Source organism: Lathamus discolor, chromosome 1 (genome assembly GCF_037157495.1).
Source record: "Lathamus discolor isolate bLatDis1 chromosome 1, bLatDis1.hap1, whole genome shotgun sequence".
Classification (NCBI taxonomy): Eukaryota; Metazoa; Chordata; class Aves; order Psittaciformes; family Psittacidae; genus Lathamus; species Lathamus discolor.
The window spans coordinates 8,761,309-8,780,001 of NC_088884.1; the positions used below are offsets into that span (position 1 = coordinate 8,761,309).

At 43.5% G+C, this 18,693-nt stretch overlaps 1 protein-coding gene across 1 annotated transcript in view; it reads left to right on the forward strand.

Moving 5' to 3' along the window:
- Positions 1 to 14,745: 14,745 nt before the first annotated feature.
- TAFA2 (TAFA chemokine like family member 2) overlaps positions 14,746 to 18,693 on the forward strand; it is a 203,159-nt gene continuing 199,211 nt past the window's right edge. The window contains exon 1 of the mRNA XM_065664910.1: positions 14,746 to 15,195. The gene's annotated coding sequence lies outside the window, so the exon portion shown is untranslated. The remainder of the gene's footprint in view (positions 15,196 to 18,693) is intronic.

An 18,693-nucleotide genomic window follows, 5' to 3' on the forward strand; every position in this document is an offset into this window, starting at 1 on the left:
AAGTATGGGAATCCCAAGGTATATTCCATGAGCTTAGCATCGAGGTTAGGTCCTGAGCCTCTTAAATGTATCTGTGGAGAACTGCCATCCAAGAAAAGGTGTCTCAGAACCCTGTGGCATTTGAAACACTTATCAAATATGAGGGACCTCTTGGAGGAATTCCAGAGGAGGCCACAAAGATGATCAGAGCACCTCTACTATGAAAACATGCAGAAAGAGTTGGGGTTGTTCAGCCTGGAGAAGAGAAGGCTCCAGGGACACATATAGCCTTCCAGTACCTAAACAGGGCCTAAAAAAAGCTGGAGAGGGATGCTGTACAAGGGCATGTAGTAATAGGACAAGAGGAAATGGCTTTAAACTGAAAAAGGGTAGATTTAGGTGAGGTATTAAGGAAGAAATTCTTGATTGTGAGGGAGGTGAGACACTGGCACAGGTTACCCAGAGGAGCTGTGACTGCCTTGTCCCTGGCAGTTTTCAAGGCCAGGTTGCATAGAGCTTTGAGCAATCTGGTCTAGTGGAAGGTGTCCCTGCTTGTGGCAAGGGGGTTGGAACTAAATGGTCTATCTAGACCTAGATGATCCCTGCCAGCCTAAACCATTGTATGATTCTATGACTCTGTAATTAGCCATGTCACTTCCCAGTTGCTGAGAGGCAAAATGACAAATGTCTAGGGGTTTAGACATCCAGGAATGTTAAGTGTGCCTAAATCATAGATTTAATACAGGAAGTCCATCTGAAAGTGAAAATGAGCATTGTCATCCTTGAGTTCTGCAGGTATACCTACACTGGCGGGAGCAGACCTCCATGTACCAGGCAAAGACTCTGATTTAGTTCTTGCTGTGGCTTAAAAAGAGCTTGGGCTCAAATTGCCACAATGTTCTTCGGAAGAACTAAATCTCATTTTTTTCCTGCAATGCATGTAGCTGATCCAGAAAGGAGGTCGAAGGCACTGGATTGAAGATTTATGGAGGGGAAGTGGGGTGGGAATGGGAAAGTCTGGCTTTGAGACTATAACTGCCCATGTAGCTAAATTCCTTGGTGTATATCAACAGGAGTGTCCAGGCATCTGTTTTATCTCTTTAGATGCATCATTGACTTTGGTGCTTTAACCCTTGTCTGCCCCTCAGCCTTGTGCTTGAGACACAGTGTGCTCTGGTGCTGCTCTTTGCTCTGCACTGCAAAATTCTGTGTTTCATTTTTTTTGTCTTTGCTAGCTGACACTAGAATAAATACCAATTATTTTAAAATGAGATACATTAGCAATGGAAAGATGGATGTGTTGTGTTTTTTATTTGGGAGTTTAATGTAAATACTGCAGATGAGTCAGGACTTCACTTGAAAGAAAAGCATGAAGTACTTGAAGAGATGGTCAGTCAGTGTAGGTCAGACTCACATGCCTCATTCAATTACTGAATTAAAATTATTTTACTGCTAACATTTGGACCAACCTTCAACCCATAATGTAATAAAAAGGATCACTGATTGACAGCCAGCCCTGTAAAATTAAATCCTTTCCTTTTGCATTTACAAGGATCTTCAAACGAATACATGCACCATCTTGTACAGAGATTCCTGCCCCTGCGGTGACGATGAAGCAGCAGAGGCGGTGTGAAAGGGCTGCGGATCAGCGCTGGCTGAGAACCAGCGCCCGTGGGCGCAGCAGCCGCACGGGGGCAGCAGAGCCGCCGCCTTCCCCGAGCCCCTGCTCCGCTGCGGCCGCCACCACGTCCGCGGTTCCTCGCGTCTAAACGCTCGAGCAGGTGATGGAGGGATCCGGACTGTACCAGCGGGACCTGGTTTCTGAGGTGGACAGATAACACTGGTACCGCTGTCCCGCAGCTTCTGTGTTCATCCTTTTTTTTTTGTTGGTGGTGGGTTTTGTTTTTTCTTTCTGTTTTTTACTGGTAATATTTGCATACAAAGGTGTTCTGTTTTCCACAGTTTAAAGAACTTCCCTCAGTTGTATCACTGCACAAGAGAAACTAGTACTTTGGATGAAGGGGGTGGCTGTGTGTGCCCCATGAGGAGGGAAGGTGTGCCCTCACCCCCAGTGCAGTGTGGTATGACAAATCATAGAATCACAGAACAGTTTGGGTTGGAAGGGACCTTAAAGATCATCCAGTTCCAACCCCCTGGCATAGGCAGGGACACCTTCCATTAGACCAGGTTGCTCAAAGCCCTGTCCAACCTGGCCTTGAATGGTGCCAGGGATGGGGCAGCCACAGTTTTCCCTGTTCCAGTGTCTCACCACCCTCATAGTAAAGATTTTTTTCCTGATACCTAACCTAAATCTCCCCTTTCTCAGTTTAAAGCCATTTGCCCTTGTCCTGTTACTAAATGCCCCTTTAAAACGTCTCTCTGTGGATTTCTTATAGGCCCCCTTTTAGGTACTGGAAGTTAGGCTGGATGCTGTTTTCTTTTGAGATGACATTTTCAGTGTATTAAGTTCGCAGGCCTCACAGAAACTCTCCCCAGCCCTCTATTTGGTGTGATCTGTGTGAATATGTAGGAAAATACATAGTGTGAACAGGGGCTTGAAAGCTAGAAGCGACTAACCTGAGGACGAGGCAGTGGTTTCGTCAAGTTAAATGTGTGTTCAGCCTGTCGCCATCCAGACTTTTGCAGCCTCACCCTTTTGGTAGGCTCCTGTGTGGCATTACTTTTCCTGAGAGGATGGAGAGTTTCCATCTCTCCGACTACCTGAACCTTTTATATGGTTTTACATAGATGTACTGGTCTATGATCCACCTTGGCCTGACTGGGACAAACACATGCACTTCAATTAGATTTAGCAGGATCCAACAGCCTACTGAATTACAGTTGTATGGTTGGTGTAAATCAGTGTTGCCTTTGTTCAAGAAAACATCTTAAGCTCTGGGTTTCCATACATTAGAAAACCACTGTACTTGTGAGCTGTTAGTTTGGACTGGATGAGGTAATTTCTTTTATTACACTTACAGGAGCAAACCCATTTTGCTTGACCATTTATTCTTCCCTCCCAGTCTGTGACAGTTTAAGAGTCTTTAGTCTCAGTTTGTGTTGGAAAACCTGTTTCCACCACTTCTTGTCCACATTTGCCTGTTTCAGGTGTGGTAACAGGAAGCAGAGAAGGTGCTTTTAATGTCCTGAGACAATTCAAATGAGCTAGTTAGCTTTTTTTTAGAGTAAGCAGGATGTGTACATGGAGATAAGTACTTTAAAAATATTGTCTCATGTTAAACCATAGCATTAAAATTTCATATATTCTGTCAATGTTTATGTTTCTATTCAGATATTTCCTTTTAGTAGGTGGACCCATTGACCTCCGAAGATGTGTGCCATGTAGTGAGAGTGTGTTACCCTGGAAGAAAGGTGGATATTACTGGATGAAAGCTGTCCTTGCCCAGCAGTTACTTGCATTATTGACAATACAGGAGAGGAATAAAAATGAAGAACAAGCTTACCATGGCAGAGAGAACTCGCACTCGGACAGGGATGTCAGTGGAGGTGCACTGAGTGTGTGCCGTGCTAGTGTGGAGAGGGTGAAGGGAAGTCTTGTATTGGGTTGTATTATTCGTATCAATATTACATTACTTGAAACCCAAACGAAACCAAACGAAATGAAAACAAAAGCAACAAACAACCAAACCAAACCAACACCAACACACACAAATCTATCTCCAGGAAATCAATAAGATATCTGGGCTGTGTTTTTGAACAAACGTCATAATTTCTCAAACTTATTTACATGAGGGGTAAATTGGCTTGTGCTTATCCACGTGTGCAATGTCCAGGTATGCCATTGAGAAGTTTTGCTGGCTATAACTCCCACAACTGATTTAGTAATTGTATAGTTGTATTACCAGACACTGAAGTGGCTCTGGATCTGTCTACTGAGGATATTTTAAATGTGAAGCTGCTAAAGTTTGTTTGACATTTCAGTCATGTCAAAGTCTGTTTAGATACATAGTTTCCATAGAATCGATCCATTTCTGCAGAAATAGCTCAAAAGGGATCTTTGGTATAGATTAATGCAGATGACTCCACATGGCTTTCATTCATTCTTCATAAAAACTCCATTTAATTTTTAAAATCTGTTGCTAAATTTTTACGATGCAATATAATCTTGGGTCAGGAAGGATAAGTAACCATTGTAATGCCACAAAACCAGCTTCACAATACAAAGGGATTAATTTAAGGGTGATAATTTAAATAATAGCTAATAGAATCAAACTAATTTTATGCACATTATAAGAGCTAGACTAATCAAACCTTAAAATGGATAGGATAATAAAGCAAGCTCATTAATTTGGCCTAGTAAAACTATAGACAATCAAAAAGAGCTGGAATAAGCACGAGTTTACAATGAAAGTGCTGAGTGTTTAATCTTATTCTTGCTGAACTCGTTGTAGAAATTCAAAGCAACTTCAGCTGGAGTCACAGCTGAAGGCCAGTCTGGTAGAAAGCCAGTCTGCTCTTTTCTCACTGTTGTAAATGATGCCTGTTTGGCGGTGCTGGAGGTATGTGGAAACTTGATGTAAAGGGTGGCATTTCATGCTGACTATTCTGTAGCTTGAAAAGAGAGGAGAAAAAAAGAAGAGGTAACCCACTAACATGCAGTCATAGGAATCAGGGTTTCATCAGTAGAGACTGATGCTCAATCAGGCACATTTCTGCATATTCCATAAATTGATAATCTGATAGAAAAAGGAGGAATCATCAGAATATTTACTGGAACATTTAAATTGCTAGTGCAAGTTCAGGTGTTGATAAGTAATTCTAGCAGAGTTATAGTATAAAATAAATGGCCTCATTAATCTGAGTCTGTAATAGATGTAGCTGTCCTTGTATTTTCTTTTGCTAGGTTTCCTATGGAAGAAAGCCTTGTTTATTTTGGAGCCTCATCCGATTTCAGCAAAATTTGAGAGATGGGTAGTAGCTTTAAAGCTATTCAATTAGAATAAGAAAAGGTGCCTGGGAAGAAGAGAGAAAAGGCACAAGTGCTTCTGTCTGAAAAGCTGTCCCATGGGATCATCCTTACACAAAAAAGAGAAAATTTGAAGTTCCCCAGGACAGGAAAAGCTTCGCTCAACCATGAGGTAGAAAACAAGACTTCGTTAGTTGCAGAGCTCACAGAACTTGTTATTATTCAGCTTGTTTAGCAAATTCAAATTTTAGACAACTCTTTTTCTTTGATATGGCACCTGAAGCTTGAAAGGGTATTAGAGCTCCAGCTTTTTATCTGTGTAAGGCTACAGCGAAAACAAACCCCAACCTAGCGTTCCCTAGGTGATTTTCTTTCTGAGTGTATCTACATGTATGTGACAGGAGAGGAGGAGGGAAGAAGGAAGGGGAAACATGAAAGAACTGAAATGTCCTTTGTCAAGATTTGGTAAGGCAATGTGTTCCCCAGTCTGTGTTCTGCCTTCTGACATCTGGTGGCAAAATCCCTCCATCACAGTGCTTGCTCTGAATTTTTCAGAAACTCTCCCCGCTCCGCCAGCTCTTTGGTCTTCTCTGACATTTGTGGGTGCTTAATGCCAATGAAAACCAGGGCACTTGTGGATAAAGAGGTAATTCTAGTGTCTGGCAGGGAGCAACAGATATGCCACGAAACTTAAAGTGGGAGGAAAACAAAGAAGATTTATATAGTGGGTTTATGTCTAGCAGCAGCAGCAGCAGCATCTCTCTGCATCCCAGGCTATGCCTTTTGTGCAGAGCGGAGATATCTGAGATACCTCTGAACAGCTTGGAAAAGCAAATTTTTCCACAGCGAGCTCTGAGCATGCTTCCAGTTGCCAAATCCCAGCACACCTGCCTGACACCTCAGCTGCTATGATGCGTGTCCCCCATCGCAAGTGAAAATGCTCATTTTGCTCATTGTGAATACATGCAGAAATGATTGGTTCTAAAATATATGTTTAGAAGAAAGCCACAAGTGATTAAGCATTGGTAAGGATGAAAATGTCAAAATGATTCTGATGACCATACAAGATACATCTCCAAGGACCTAAGGCTCCCTCAGTTATTGCCTACCATACTTATATTTGGGCTGGGTTTCAGAAGATAAGTATTACCCCATCCAAGATCAAGCCAAGATGTTTTTGTTATGTTTATGTTATGTTTACCATGCCCTGTGAGTGCGAAAGAAATGGAAGTTTCAACAGACTTGCTACATGAGGCAGTCTGGCAAGTGGTAAAGTTCTTGAGGTTGGCCAGGGTTGAGGCAGTCAGTCCCCTCAGGGTAAATGTTTTGGCAGGATGTGGGGCGGCAGGCAGGGTGCATGGAGTCAGATGGTGACATTTCTGTCCATCCACATGTGGCTGTTCATCATGGGTAACCAGATACTAATTTCACCTCAATCAGATGAGGGTGAACTTAACACCGGAGGGAGGCACATGAACTTCTTCTGAGCAGGACCAGGCATCATAGTGCTCTGCCATCATGCAGTCCGAGCTCTGAATGAGACAAGGTTAATCTAAAGGATTGCTGACTATTCCCTTCAAAGGCATCAGACAAGTAGAGCCACAAAAGCAGAAAAACTCAGAGGCACAAATCCTTTAGCATTTCCTACCATGTGTTTGATGAAGGAGGAAAGGCTTGAGAAGGAAGGCAGAGTTTAGTCAGACTTCCTAGTGTTGCAGATCCTGAGATCTAAGTGGCAATAATCCTCTCTAAATACAGTTAGTTTTCTTTCATATTTATACAAAGAGAAATTACTTATATTCAGACTCTTAACTATGTAATCCATTATCTATGCATTTGTAATCTCATTGAAAATTTTCTAAATAGAAAATGGAACTTTTTACCTACATGGAGTGGATTTTTTTGATTCTGTATTAATCAGAGCCATTTTTTTCATGCTGAACTAGTAGCTGTTTGTCCTCAGACAAGACAAAATGCTAAAGAAGTGTTTCCTTTTGGTCCTGTTTTTGAAAATATCTTGAAATCTGCAATTCAGAACATTAAAAAATGATCATGTTCCATTCTTGCTTTAGCTTCACCCCTGTTCTCCATTCCAGTTTCAGGCTGGTTTGGAATAAATGCAGTATATAATATTCTAAATAATAGTACTTCTTCTACTCTTGACTCTTGGAAAGCTCTACTTTTGCCTGTGCTCAATATGCAGAAAGATGAGCTCAAAATACACCTTTTTGCCTTACTATTAAAACACCATAAAATCCAAAGCCTGTAACAACCTTTAGGGTATTTTTAAATGTTTTTTAATGCACAAACACAAGCCTAGTACATTCCTGAGTGCAATTCTCTTTTATTTTTCCTTCCCTCATTAAAGCATAGGTGCTTAAAATTCAGAGGAAGAAAGACTTATAATCAGAAAGAAATACTGAGGAACAGAACAACTTATTCCATTTTAATGCACTGTATGCTTCATTAAACTTAGTGAAATTTGGATGACATTATTTGAGAGAGTGTGTTGTAACTATAAAGCAGATGTAGTATTATTTCTCTAGAAAAATTAACCCAGGTAGAATCATAGAATCATAGAATAGTTAGGGTTGGAAGGGACCTCAAGATCATCTAGTTGCAACCCCCCTGCCATAGGCAGGGGCACCTCACACTAAACCATCCCACAAAAGGCTTCATCCAACCTGCCCTTGAACACCGCCAGGGATGGAGCACTCACAACCTCCCTGGGCAACCGATTCCAGTGCCTCACCACCCTAACAGGAAAGAATTTCCTCCTTATATCCAATCTAAACTTCCCCTGTTTAAGTTTTAACCCGTTACCCCTTGTCCTGTCACTACAGTCCCTGATGAAGAGTCCCTCCCCAGCATCCCTATAGGCCCCCTTCAGACACTGGAAGGCTGCTATGAGGTCCCCACGCAGCCTTCTCTTCTCCAGGCTGAACAGCCCCAACTTCCTCAGCCTGTCTTCATACGGGAGGTGCTCCAGTCCCCTGATCATCCTCGTGGCCCTCTTCTGGACTTGTTCCAGCAGTTCCATGTCCTTTTTATGTCGAGGACACCAGAAATGCACACAATACTCCAGGTGAGGTCTCACAAGAGCAGAGTAGAGGGGCAGGATCACCTCCTTCAACCTGCTGGTCACGCTCCTTTTGATGCAGCCCAGGATACGGTTGGCTTTCTGGGCTGCGAGCGCACACTGCAGCCGGCTCATGTTCATTTTCTCATCGTAAGGTAAGTTGACAGTGAGCGGCCTTTTTCTTTTCCAGCAAACAACACATCTGACAACCCCCTAATCCCCCACAATCCCACCGTGAGGGAACTGAGTTATTGAGCTAATAAGCATTGACACCTTTTTTACCAGAATTTGTGATGCCTGTTTTTAAAATGACACTACCCAGATTAGAAAATGCTATATCATGAGATAGTAAATGGCCCCATGAATCTCTACAGTGAAGTCTAATCCTTCTTGTAGATGAGTTCTCAAGTCTGACAACACATGTTGCCCTTGGTAAAGAGGTTTCAGAAAAATAAGTGTGATTCATTTGTGAAATCAGCTTGATCCTTGCCTTTACTACTTTTGGTCTGTCTGACTTCCTGTTTTCACAAGGTCTCCTTTTCTTTGATAGAATTTAATTATGTAAACATAATTAATTAATGAAAATAATTCCAGACATAATTTTGGAAATAATCCTTTTAAAATCAGATGAAAATCTCATTAGGTAAGGAGGTCTGCTTTCCCCCTCCCCGTTTTCTCTACAATGCAACCTTTAATTTAAAACTGAAACACAATTAACATACATTTAACCGAGGATAAAACATTTATTCAGTTTGGAGTTCCTTGTAGCGTGACTGCAAGAGCTGATGCTGGTTGATACATAGGAAAATAGGAACTACCATAATGTATCAACTTAAGGCAAATATATGGATGAATGAGTTCTATAATATGGTAGCCCATATTTAGCCAGGTGTGTATGAACAGTTTGAGGTTTTGGTTTTTTTACTTTTTTTTTTTTTTCAAAAAAAAAAAAGGAAAAAATTCTAATATTGTTTCCTGGATATAGCTTGGGTTTTTTCCCAAGGATATGAATACTACTTACTGTACCTCCGACAAGAAACAAGAGCCACACTTAATACTCTTGTTATTTATACCTTTATTGTGCAATAGAGCCCTGTAGTCATGCCCAGATATTTTGCCCATGGACTCTTCCTTTTGGTGTAATAAGTAAATTATTTGTTAAAATTTAAGATTGTATCTAAAAGGTGAGGAGGCCAAGTATTGTTGTACTTCTGACCTGAATTCTTATGGTAGGGTTTTATTTTTCTGCTTATCACATGAATTACAGCCTAGATTAAAATAGAAATTCAGGAGCTACAGCACAAAATATTGCAACACCTAACTTTTTGGTACGTGCTTCACCTAGAGCAAGACTCAGAAGCCATGCCTAGCAGCATAGGGTCTCTAATACACAGAGAAAGTAAGGTGCCTTATAATGATATATAAAAGATCTAAAAGGCTCAGTAGTGATTCGTCAAGAGTTAACAAATGAGAAATGAGGAGTGCAGTTTTTTAAATGTTTGCCCTTCAGAGAGCTTAGGTGCTTTACGAAGTATTAGGAAGAAGCATCTTTATGTTTCAAAATAGCTACAGTTCTCACAGCCTGGGGGATTTTGCTCTTTTTGATGAAGAAAGATCTGTTTGCATGATATTCCATGGGGTAGGTCAGACATCAGACAAACAGCATTCATCCCAGGGTTTGATCATCTTTGTTTAGTGCTGCTTTGTTGGTGAGTTCAAGGGAGTAAAGTACCACCCTGATAGGGAAGATCAAGAGGCGCAGCTTAAGCGAATAGGACATATATAGGTCTGTGGGACCAGATGTACCCAAATGCCTTGAGGGAGTAGGCTGATATCACTGCGAGACCACTCTCTGTCATCTGCAGATGCTCGTGGTGACAGGAGAAGGTCCCAAATTATTGGAAAATGGTAAATACGCCCATTTTCAAGAAGGAAAGAGATCAGAAAGCTATGTTTGTTCAGCCCCTTTAGAGAAGGGAAAGGGGAGATCTAGCTGCTGTGTTCAATTACTTCTGGGTAGTTAGAGGGAAGATGGAGCCAGATGCTTCCTGGAAGTGTACAGCAAAGGGATGAGAGGCAATGGACACAAAAGGCAGAAAGAGCAATTCTGGGAAATTTGTTTGCATGTAAGGAAGAAAATCCTTTATGATGAGGGTGGTCTAATGCTGGAAAAGGGCCAGAGAACCTGGTAGGTAAAACCTTTGTCCTTGGAGGTATCTGAAACCACAGGACACAGCCCTGAACAAACTGATCTAACTTTGAAGTCAGCCCACCCATGACTGGGATCTGGATCCTCAGCCTGCCCAGTTCTCTAGAGATCCCTTTCAACCCAGTTTTTAATATGATTCACAGCTTTCTATCCTCTTAAAAGAAAGCAACAGTCTTGCTCTCCAGTGACACTGGAGAGAGCCTGGAAGATGTCATTACTCTATGAGCAACATTTATATTGGTGTGCGTGAGCAACCCATGTAATATTTTTATCTTAGGACAATAGTTTTAAATGGCAAAACCAATCATTATAGTGTTTATCTGTATCACTTATGTGTTGTAGAAAAAAAAGAATGGTTACTTCTGTTAGTTTTGGCAGTCAGTTTTTCCATTTATGTGGAAGCTTTGAAAGATCAGATTCCTGTATGCTGGTTAAAACCCCTATTTCCTTCAAAATCCAGTAACCAGCATGATTTTAATAAATGCCTGTGGGAGACTTATTAAAGGATCCCAGAATAACTTTGCTCCATTGCCTTTTCATTTTACATCAGCTTTCAGGAGTCAATTACCTTTGTTTTTGTATGTGAATATTTGGAATGTACCAGAGTTTTTAAAGAACTTAAAATTTGTTGGACCAGATTCTCATCTGTGATAAAAACACAAAGTGTGTAACTGTGTATCTGTATGCATATTGTAAAGGAGACTTTTAGGTGCTGTTTGACTGTTCTGGCTCACAGAGCATCAGAATGCTAAACACAAATAACTTACAGCTGCTGACTTTTGGAATCCATGCTTTAGAATATCCCCAGCTTTAGGGGATGGCAACAGAGGAATGTTGTAGGATGCTCCTGCACATCAGGCTCTAAGCCACTGTAGGTCTCCTTACCTTTGAGGTATTCCTGATGAGACCTGGGGTCTGTGTCTGCTTATTTTAATACCTGAATTTCAGTATTAAGAAAGATGTAAGACGCAAGAGAAAACCTAATCTTTATAAATGAGAAACCAAGAACATAACTGTTAAACTGAAGAAAAGTGCCATAACCAGCACTTCTAGTTAACTTAGGTTAGTAGCATGGTGGGCGATAGAAGGGTAGGAATCTCTTGGGAGAGATTAAGGAGCAAAATTGTTGGTAAACATCAGCGAACTCATTAGTTCTTAGAGACAAAATCTGCATGTGGCTACCAAGATATAAGTTTTCTATCTAGCAGTTCAGAGCCTGCATGCCTTTGAGTATAATCAGTGTTTAAAAAAGATCCAAATATGTGCAACCATTCAGAAACAAGGTTTTATTTTGGGGATTTTTATGCTGTTCTGTTTGCCGTGAAATGGAAATGCTGAAGTTGTTCCAAACACTGTACCTGTTGTGAGTGCCAGTGCCCATTTGCATGTTTCATGCTTTTCTTTTAGCATATGGAAGAGCCCTACAAATTGATGAAAAGTAAGAAATAGTGACACTAATTCAAAAATGAAGCAAGCTGAAGGAAGAAAGAGAGAACATTCATATAATAATTGTGTTTTGTAACTGTATTGTGTTCTAAGGCCACAGTATTCAGCTGGGGGTTTTCCAGGCAGAAAGATATAAATACAGGCTGTGTAGGACAAAGACTGCCAATCTGGTATTCCCAGAAAATGGTAAATTTATCATATCGTACATGTGCAGCATGTGCAAATGCACCCTTGGAGATGAGTCAGGCTTACTAAGTAAGCATCTGTAAACCAAGCTGCACTGCATAGGTGCAACGGATCATTTCAGTTCTTCCCAGGAGTGTTGGCCATACCATGAAAGCATGTAGAGAAGCTTCCTGCAAGCACGTCTTTCTGCATGGTGTCACACAACCTGTGTGTGAGTACTGCAGACTTGTGCAGATATTCAGATGTTGTGCAAAGTGACCAGGAACAACTGCATATGTGCAGCAGCAGCACCACATCGTAAATAATGACCACATTTTCCAAGATTTGCACGTATGACATTCCTGAGTTTCAAAGCAGGACAGCTTAGCTATTGCTTTGTCTACTGCTTTTTCTTCTGATATTTGCATGTGACATGTCTGTATTGTTTAAACTGCGTGATAACAGTTTTGTGTCTTCAGATGTGCTTGCCTGATTTCTGTAACAGCAGGACACCCATATGAAACTACCAAGTATCCTCTGGTCTCATAAAACACAATCAACTAGAGTGTAATGATACATTCAGCTAATGTAAGTATATGTGCTCCTATAATTACGAGGCATTCGCTACATCTAAAGTGCAACAGCTGCTGTAGTTGCATATTAGTTGCTGTAGTTGCATTTTTAGTGTGCTCTGACTGCTTTCAGTCCAGTAGCAATACTTGTGGTCCTACACTGACCCACGCAACAGAAAAGGACCCGTTGCATCGGTAGCACGGGAGCATCCAGCCCCTGTGGATCCACATTAGTTTGGGTCTACCTCGATGTACTGAAATTACACTGCTGATAGCAGTATCGTCTTGTTTGTTTCAGTTCCCTCTGCATTATTTTTAGCTGTCTGCAAACACAGAAACACAGTTACTGACTAGGGAAATCGTTATGTTATTGTACCAGCTTCCAGAGAATGAGGTAAGACCACATTTCTCTTTACAGCCAGCAGCCTTTTAATTTGGCTGCAGTCTGCATCTAGGCATATGTGCATTGTAGTGACTACTCAACAGCGATGGTAATAACCATGTACCAGGCCACTTCTAACTTGCCCTTTCCATGCCAGCCTCTTGGGGTTTCATCCTACAGCTCCACCACTGTGTGTGGGCAGTCAACATTAAGACTTCATTTTGCTGTTCCTTTTTTTTGACTGCATGGACCTTTAAGTGTGTATTTGCTTTGAAAAGAGTAATTCAAATATTCTACAGGTCCTTATTTACATGGAAAAACTCTAGCGTGAATAATAACAACTGGGGAAGTGTTTTGCTTCCCTCTTCTGTTTCTCGCAGACTTGACTATCAACATTATAGAAGACGTGATGACAGTTAAGGATTCAACAGAAGCTTCTCAAAAACATGCCATTACACTAGCTGGTACAAATGAAATATAGAAAACATATGATTATCAGTACTTCTTAATATTGTGTGTATTCATCCCCATTTAATATAGGAGTGGGCAAGAATTCCAGGAGAAAACTTCGAATTTGCTATTGCTGTAATGAATGAGGGCCCTCTCACCTTTGGCTCCCTCTACTTCTCTGCATCCCCTTTTAGAAAGCACAAAATACACTGAAATATGTGAGCAAGCTTTTACTCACCTACTCACATTCCGTAGAATCGCAGAATCACAGAATGGTTTGGGTTGGAAGGGACCTTAAAGATCATCTGGTTCCAGCCTTCCACTAGCCAAGGCTGCTCAAATGCCTGTCCAAACTTGGCCTTGAACACTGCCAGGGATGGGGCAGCCACAGCTTTCTCTGTTCCACTGTCTCACGACCCTCATAGTAAAGAATTTATTCCTCATAGCTAATCTAACTCTCAGTTTAAAGCCATTCCCCCATGTCCTGCCCCTACACGCCCTTGTATAAAGCCCCTCTCCGGATTTCTTGTGTGAGACCCTCTCCAGATTTCCCTCAGCTAACCAACAGTCACGGCAGGCGATTGCGACCCACCACCCGTCTTTGAGCCGAGGAAGAAGAGGCCTTCGAACCGCCCCCCCGAACCACGCTCCCCCGCCACCCCTAAGGTGTGGATGCACGGACCGAGCCACCCCCCATTGGGGCACCGCCCGGAAGAGGGGCTCGGCCGAGGCTTTCCCTCCGTGCGTGACTCCCTTCTCCCTCTGGAGGGAGACACAGCCCAGCTTTTAGCTGCCGGCGCCGCGCCTCTCCCGCCCCTGCTCCAGCAGCCCCGGCCGCACTGCCCCGAGGGACCCCAGCGCCCGTCCTACCCCCGCCGCAGGGGAAGGGAGTCCCTGGGGATCGGCGGCGGGATCCGCGGGGATCTCCTTCCCTCCGCGGCCACGTGCGCCTGTGCGGAAACTTCGCACCCTCGGCCCCCGCCGCTCGGGAGGGCATCGGGGAGAACGGGAGGGAGGGGGCAGCCGTGCCGTGGGGGCGGGCGGGAGGTGGCCCAGCCCCGGTGCGCGCGGGCCGCAGGAGAGGGGCGGTGGGCGCTGTCGGCGGAGCCCCGCTCCTCGCTCAGGCTGAGCTGCTGCCCCTGAAGGGGCTGGGGAGGAGAGCAGCGGCGAGCCGGGCCGACACCGGGGAGGGGGAAAGCGTCCCTCCCGACCCCAGCGCAGGGCGCGCCAGGAGCTGCCGCTGCCCGTCCGACCGCCCGGGGCGGCTCCGCGCTCCTCCGCGGTGCGGGGCGGTGCGCGCAGGCTGGGCACGGAGCGGCCCCTGCCGCCGCTGCTACTGCTGCCGAAGGTGAAGCTCTCGCTCTCCAATTACTTTTCCCAAGAGAGAGAAGGAGGCAGCAGGAGGGGGAAGTCGTGCTGTGTGCGAAGCCAAACCAATCAGAGATGCTCTAACGGAGGTATTGCTGCAGGACGCGCCGGCTCTTCCTCCCTTCCTCTGCCGGCGGGGCTGAATCGGGACCTCACTCAGCTGGCGGAGGGGCAGGAGCCGGACCGAGCTGCAGGACTTCTTCACCCTCCGCTTTTCCGAGAGCTGATCCATACTCCGACCTCTTTTATTTCAATTTTTATTATTATTATTTCTAATACTCTGAAATCGTGCACAAGAAACACTTCAAGACTTCCCTCCTTCCCTTCCCACGTACTTCACCCTCCCTCCCGCATCTCTTAGCCGGATTCCTCGTATATTCATTCCCAAAGAGGCAGGGGGACACCCGGGCTCCGGCCGACGATTGCCCGCTCCAGCCCGGCCGACCCGAGCCGACCCGAGCCGAGGGGAGCCGAGCGCGGCGCCGCTCCGCTCGGTGCCCGCGGGCACTGGCGGGGAGCGGGGCGTGTGCCGGCGATGCCCGGGCGGTAAGGCTGGAGCTCCCCCCCGACGTGAGGAGGCCGATCCCTAGGTGTTTCCAGCAGGAAGCGGGGCTGCAGGTAGGTGAGCGGAGGGCTCCCGGGGCGTGTGTCTGTCTGCGCTACTGGGGGGGAGCACACACACCCGGAGGTACCCTCCGCGGCTGCGGAGACCCCGCGGGGCGGCGGGCGGGGAGCGGCCGCGGTGGGGCTAGGCGCGGGCGAGCGGGTGTCTGCCCTCCCGCTGCCCAAAAGTTGCGGAGAGCCGCTGCGGGGAGGCAGGAGCTGCTTCGCCGCCCTTCGCGGCTCTGGCCGAGCGCCGGGGCAGCTGCTCCGGCTCGGCGCTGGGCTCGTGTTCTGCTTTTTAATAGAGCTTGATTTTATCCAAACGGACGTTTCAGCGTTTCAGCAGAGCCGGGGGAGGGGAGGGAAAAGGGGCAGGGGAACCCACCCGTTTTTCAGCCCGACTACTTTTGTAGGAAAGGTGGCCGCTGGCTTGCAGCCCCCGCGGGCGCTCAGGGGTTTACTCTGCTTTAGAGCCCGGAAGCTTCGCGGCCGCCTTCGGAGCGAGGAGTCCCTGTAGGAAAACCTTACAAAAAGAGTTCTTAAAAGACTGCTCATGGCTTCAGTTCTTCCTGTGTGTAACGCTCCCCAAGTTGTGGTGTAGGCAGTATGAAACATACCTTGCGTCTCCACTTTGGTTTCTTTGCATTTCACTGAACTCATTTACTTACTGAATACGGTGCAGGTTCTGTATGCCACAGCGAGAGGGCTTGTCCTTTATTCCACCTCTTTTATAGATTTGGAAGAGAAAGTTTTAAAATAGCCTGCTTGGTTCCTGTGCAACTGTAGTATCGGACACCAGGCTGTTTAGGCAAGGAGTAAAGAGCAGTAGCTTGCACTGCTTTGTTAGGAGTTGCCATGCATGGCTCTTATTGCTTAAAGCCTTTTAAATTATATGTGTAGTTACAGTTGTTTCTTTCCAGCTTTTGCTTGGAGATAATCAGTGGTTTTTTTCCCCAGAGCACTAAGTACCTCACTCCTACCAACCCACCCCCCGCTAGGCACCGGCTCAGTATTTAAAGAACCATGCTTTGACTCCTGCAGAACTGTCAATTTAAATAATAAACATACTCCCTGAAAGCCCCATAAAGCATTCTGGGTGTTAGGGTCTTCGCACAGCAGTGGATACATTTAAATTACTATTGACTAAGTGATAATTGTTATCTGGCATCTCGGTTTTACTAACTAGTTTCAGACATTAGCATTCAGCCTGCTGTATGTTTAACACTTTAAAGCTGTTTTATGGGATGATCCAAGTGAAGTCAAATGGATAAATTAAGATTCTTTTTTTTTTCCTGTAGTGTGGGGTAAACGCTAGAACAATAGTAGTTCAGTGGTACTAGGAATATAGCTTAGCTGGGGTTAGGAAAGAGCACATTAAGGCAGTTTTATCAGGGGTGGTAAAGGTTACATCTTTCATTACACTTTTTCACAGTAATTGTGCAGTCATTTCATACTGATGCCTAAATAGGTCTGAGTGGTTAATTAGCAGTAGTAAAGTAATTCACATGAATTTCATTATTAATATTTAATTTCAGAGAGCTGATGCTGCTGAGGCAATACTGAAAGCTGTATTTTTTTGTTTCAGAAAGTCCCAGTTTCCAAAAGTATGGTACTGTTACTCCTTTAAATGTAAGCTACCTAAGTGCCATAATTTCAGTGGAAAGCTTTGCTCAGTTTGTTAGCAGACAGCAAATGGGGATTACTATTCACTGGTTCCACATGTCGTTTGAATGTAAGGGGGCTTTCAAAACTGTGGTATTAATTTTAAACCTGCTGCTGGTAGTGGGTGACTTCCAGATAAAATCTTGATTTCTGTCATGCTGTTTTAATCAGAGAATGATGACTAATCTGGCAGGATCTTATCATACTGGACATACATGGTAACCTTTTTACCTGCCTCTTCTTACGGTACGAGGGATCTCAGCTTTATGTGTAGGTGCTTGTAATGCACTTGATAATTCTGGTGGGGAATGCATGAAAACAACTTGTTCTGAATAGAAGTAAATAGATGTGTGTACAGATGGATATTGAAGATTGCTTTTACTAGCAGATTGCAAAGCGATGATTCATTGAACCATATCTAGATTTACATAAAACAAATAATACTTTACACTGAATTGTAGTGACAGAGAAACATGTAGCCGCCAAGAAGTTCCATAATTTTGTCACAGGTAACGACAGACTTGATAAAGGACATCTTTACAAACGCAGGCTGTATGTTTTTGGTGAGCAAAACATACCATGGAATTTTTCAGACCTGAGCATCTTCACACTTAAATTTATGGCTGGCTGTTTAGTGCTACTAACCAACCTGTGTAAAGCTTAAATAGTGTATTAGAAATACATTGCATTAATTATGTTGTGTGTTTTACTTACTATAAATAGGTAATGGAACAACGCTAACTAGTTATAACACTAAAGGAAATCACTGACTTTGGAAGACAGAAAATCCCATTACCTAATACTCATGTACACAAAAATGTGATCACCATCTTGAAAAATTACTCTGAATGATACAACTATCAGTGAGCAAGCAATTCTGGTTTAACTTCTGCAGGATTGTATTAGAAATGCTTCATTAAGTCACATCATTCTGCAGCTGTTTGTTCACTGAAAATTAGAATAAAAATCAGGAAATTTATCCAGCAAAGCAGTTTTATTTCCTCTGTTAAGTACTGAAAGTTCAAACAAACATGAAAAAAACCCAACCCTTTAGGATTAGTGTGCCAGGAACACTGAGTACATCCTATTTTTGTGATATATGGATGACATTTACTGATGCAATTCATCAATGTATTTATTATTCAAACATCATCAAACAAAGAAGATAAATGAAAGTAAACAAAGACTGCATGATGACACACAGGCTAAAGCAAGGGAAGACCCCACAAATCTAATTTATTAATGTTCAGTTTCATATTTGCAGTCTATATTTAAACATCTCATTTAAATGTCTTTTTCTCATTGATTTTCTACTACAACTCCAGATAATTCAGGGAGCAATAGCTTTCATTTGAAAATGCATTTTTGATTTACCTGTTGAAGCACTGAATTTTAAAGGTATTGAGGCAAAAGTTGTGTTTGGATTAATATAAAGGAAGTGTCCTATGCTAGCAGAGCCGAATACTGATCTGTCCCCATTCACGACCATTTTTATGCATTAGGAGAGGCATCCCAAACTGATGGACTTTTGTTGCTCCATTGGAGTAGTTGAAGCTCTGACATTTGAACCAGCTGGAGTTTTGCTCCATTATCTTAGATCACTGAATTTAAGTGTGTGCTTTAGAAGGATTTTGCTTACTTTTATGGTTTTTTTTTAGGATAGAAAAAATTTACACAGTATGCTGAGCTTCATGGAATCCACTGTAAATGCACACCTTCACATTTGAAATACTTTTTACAAACAGAGGCCCACTCTTGGAGCTATTTCAGCAGGAAATTTGGCCCTGTGATTTGGTTTTGTAAGCTGTTAATGTATACTTCAAACCACTCCTCCTCATAACTCAGTTCAGA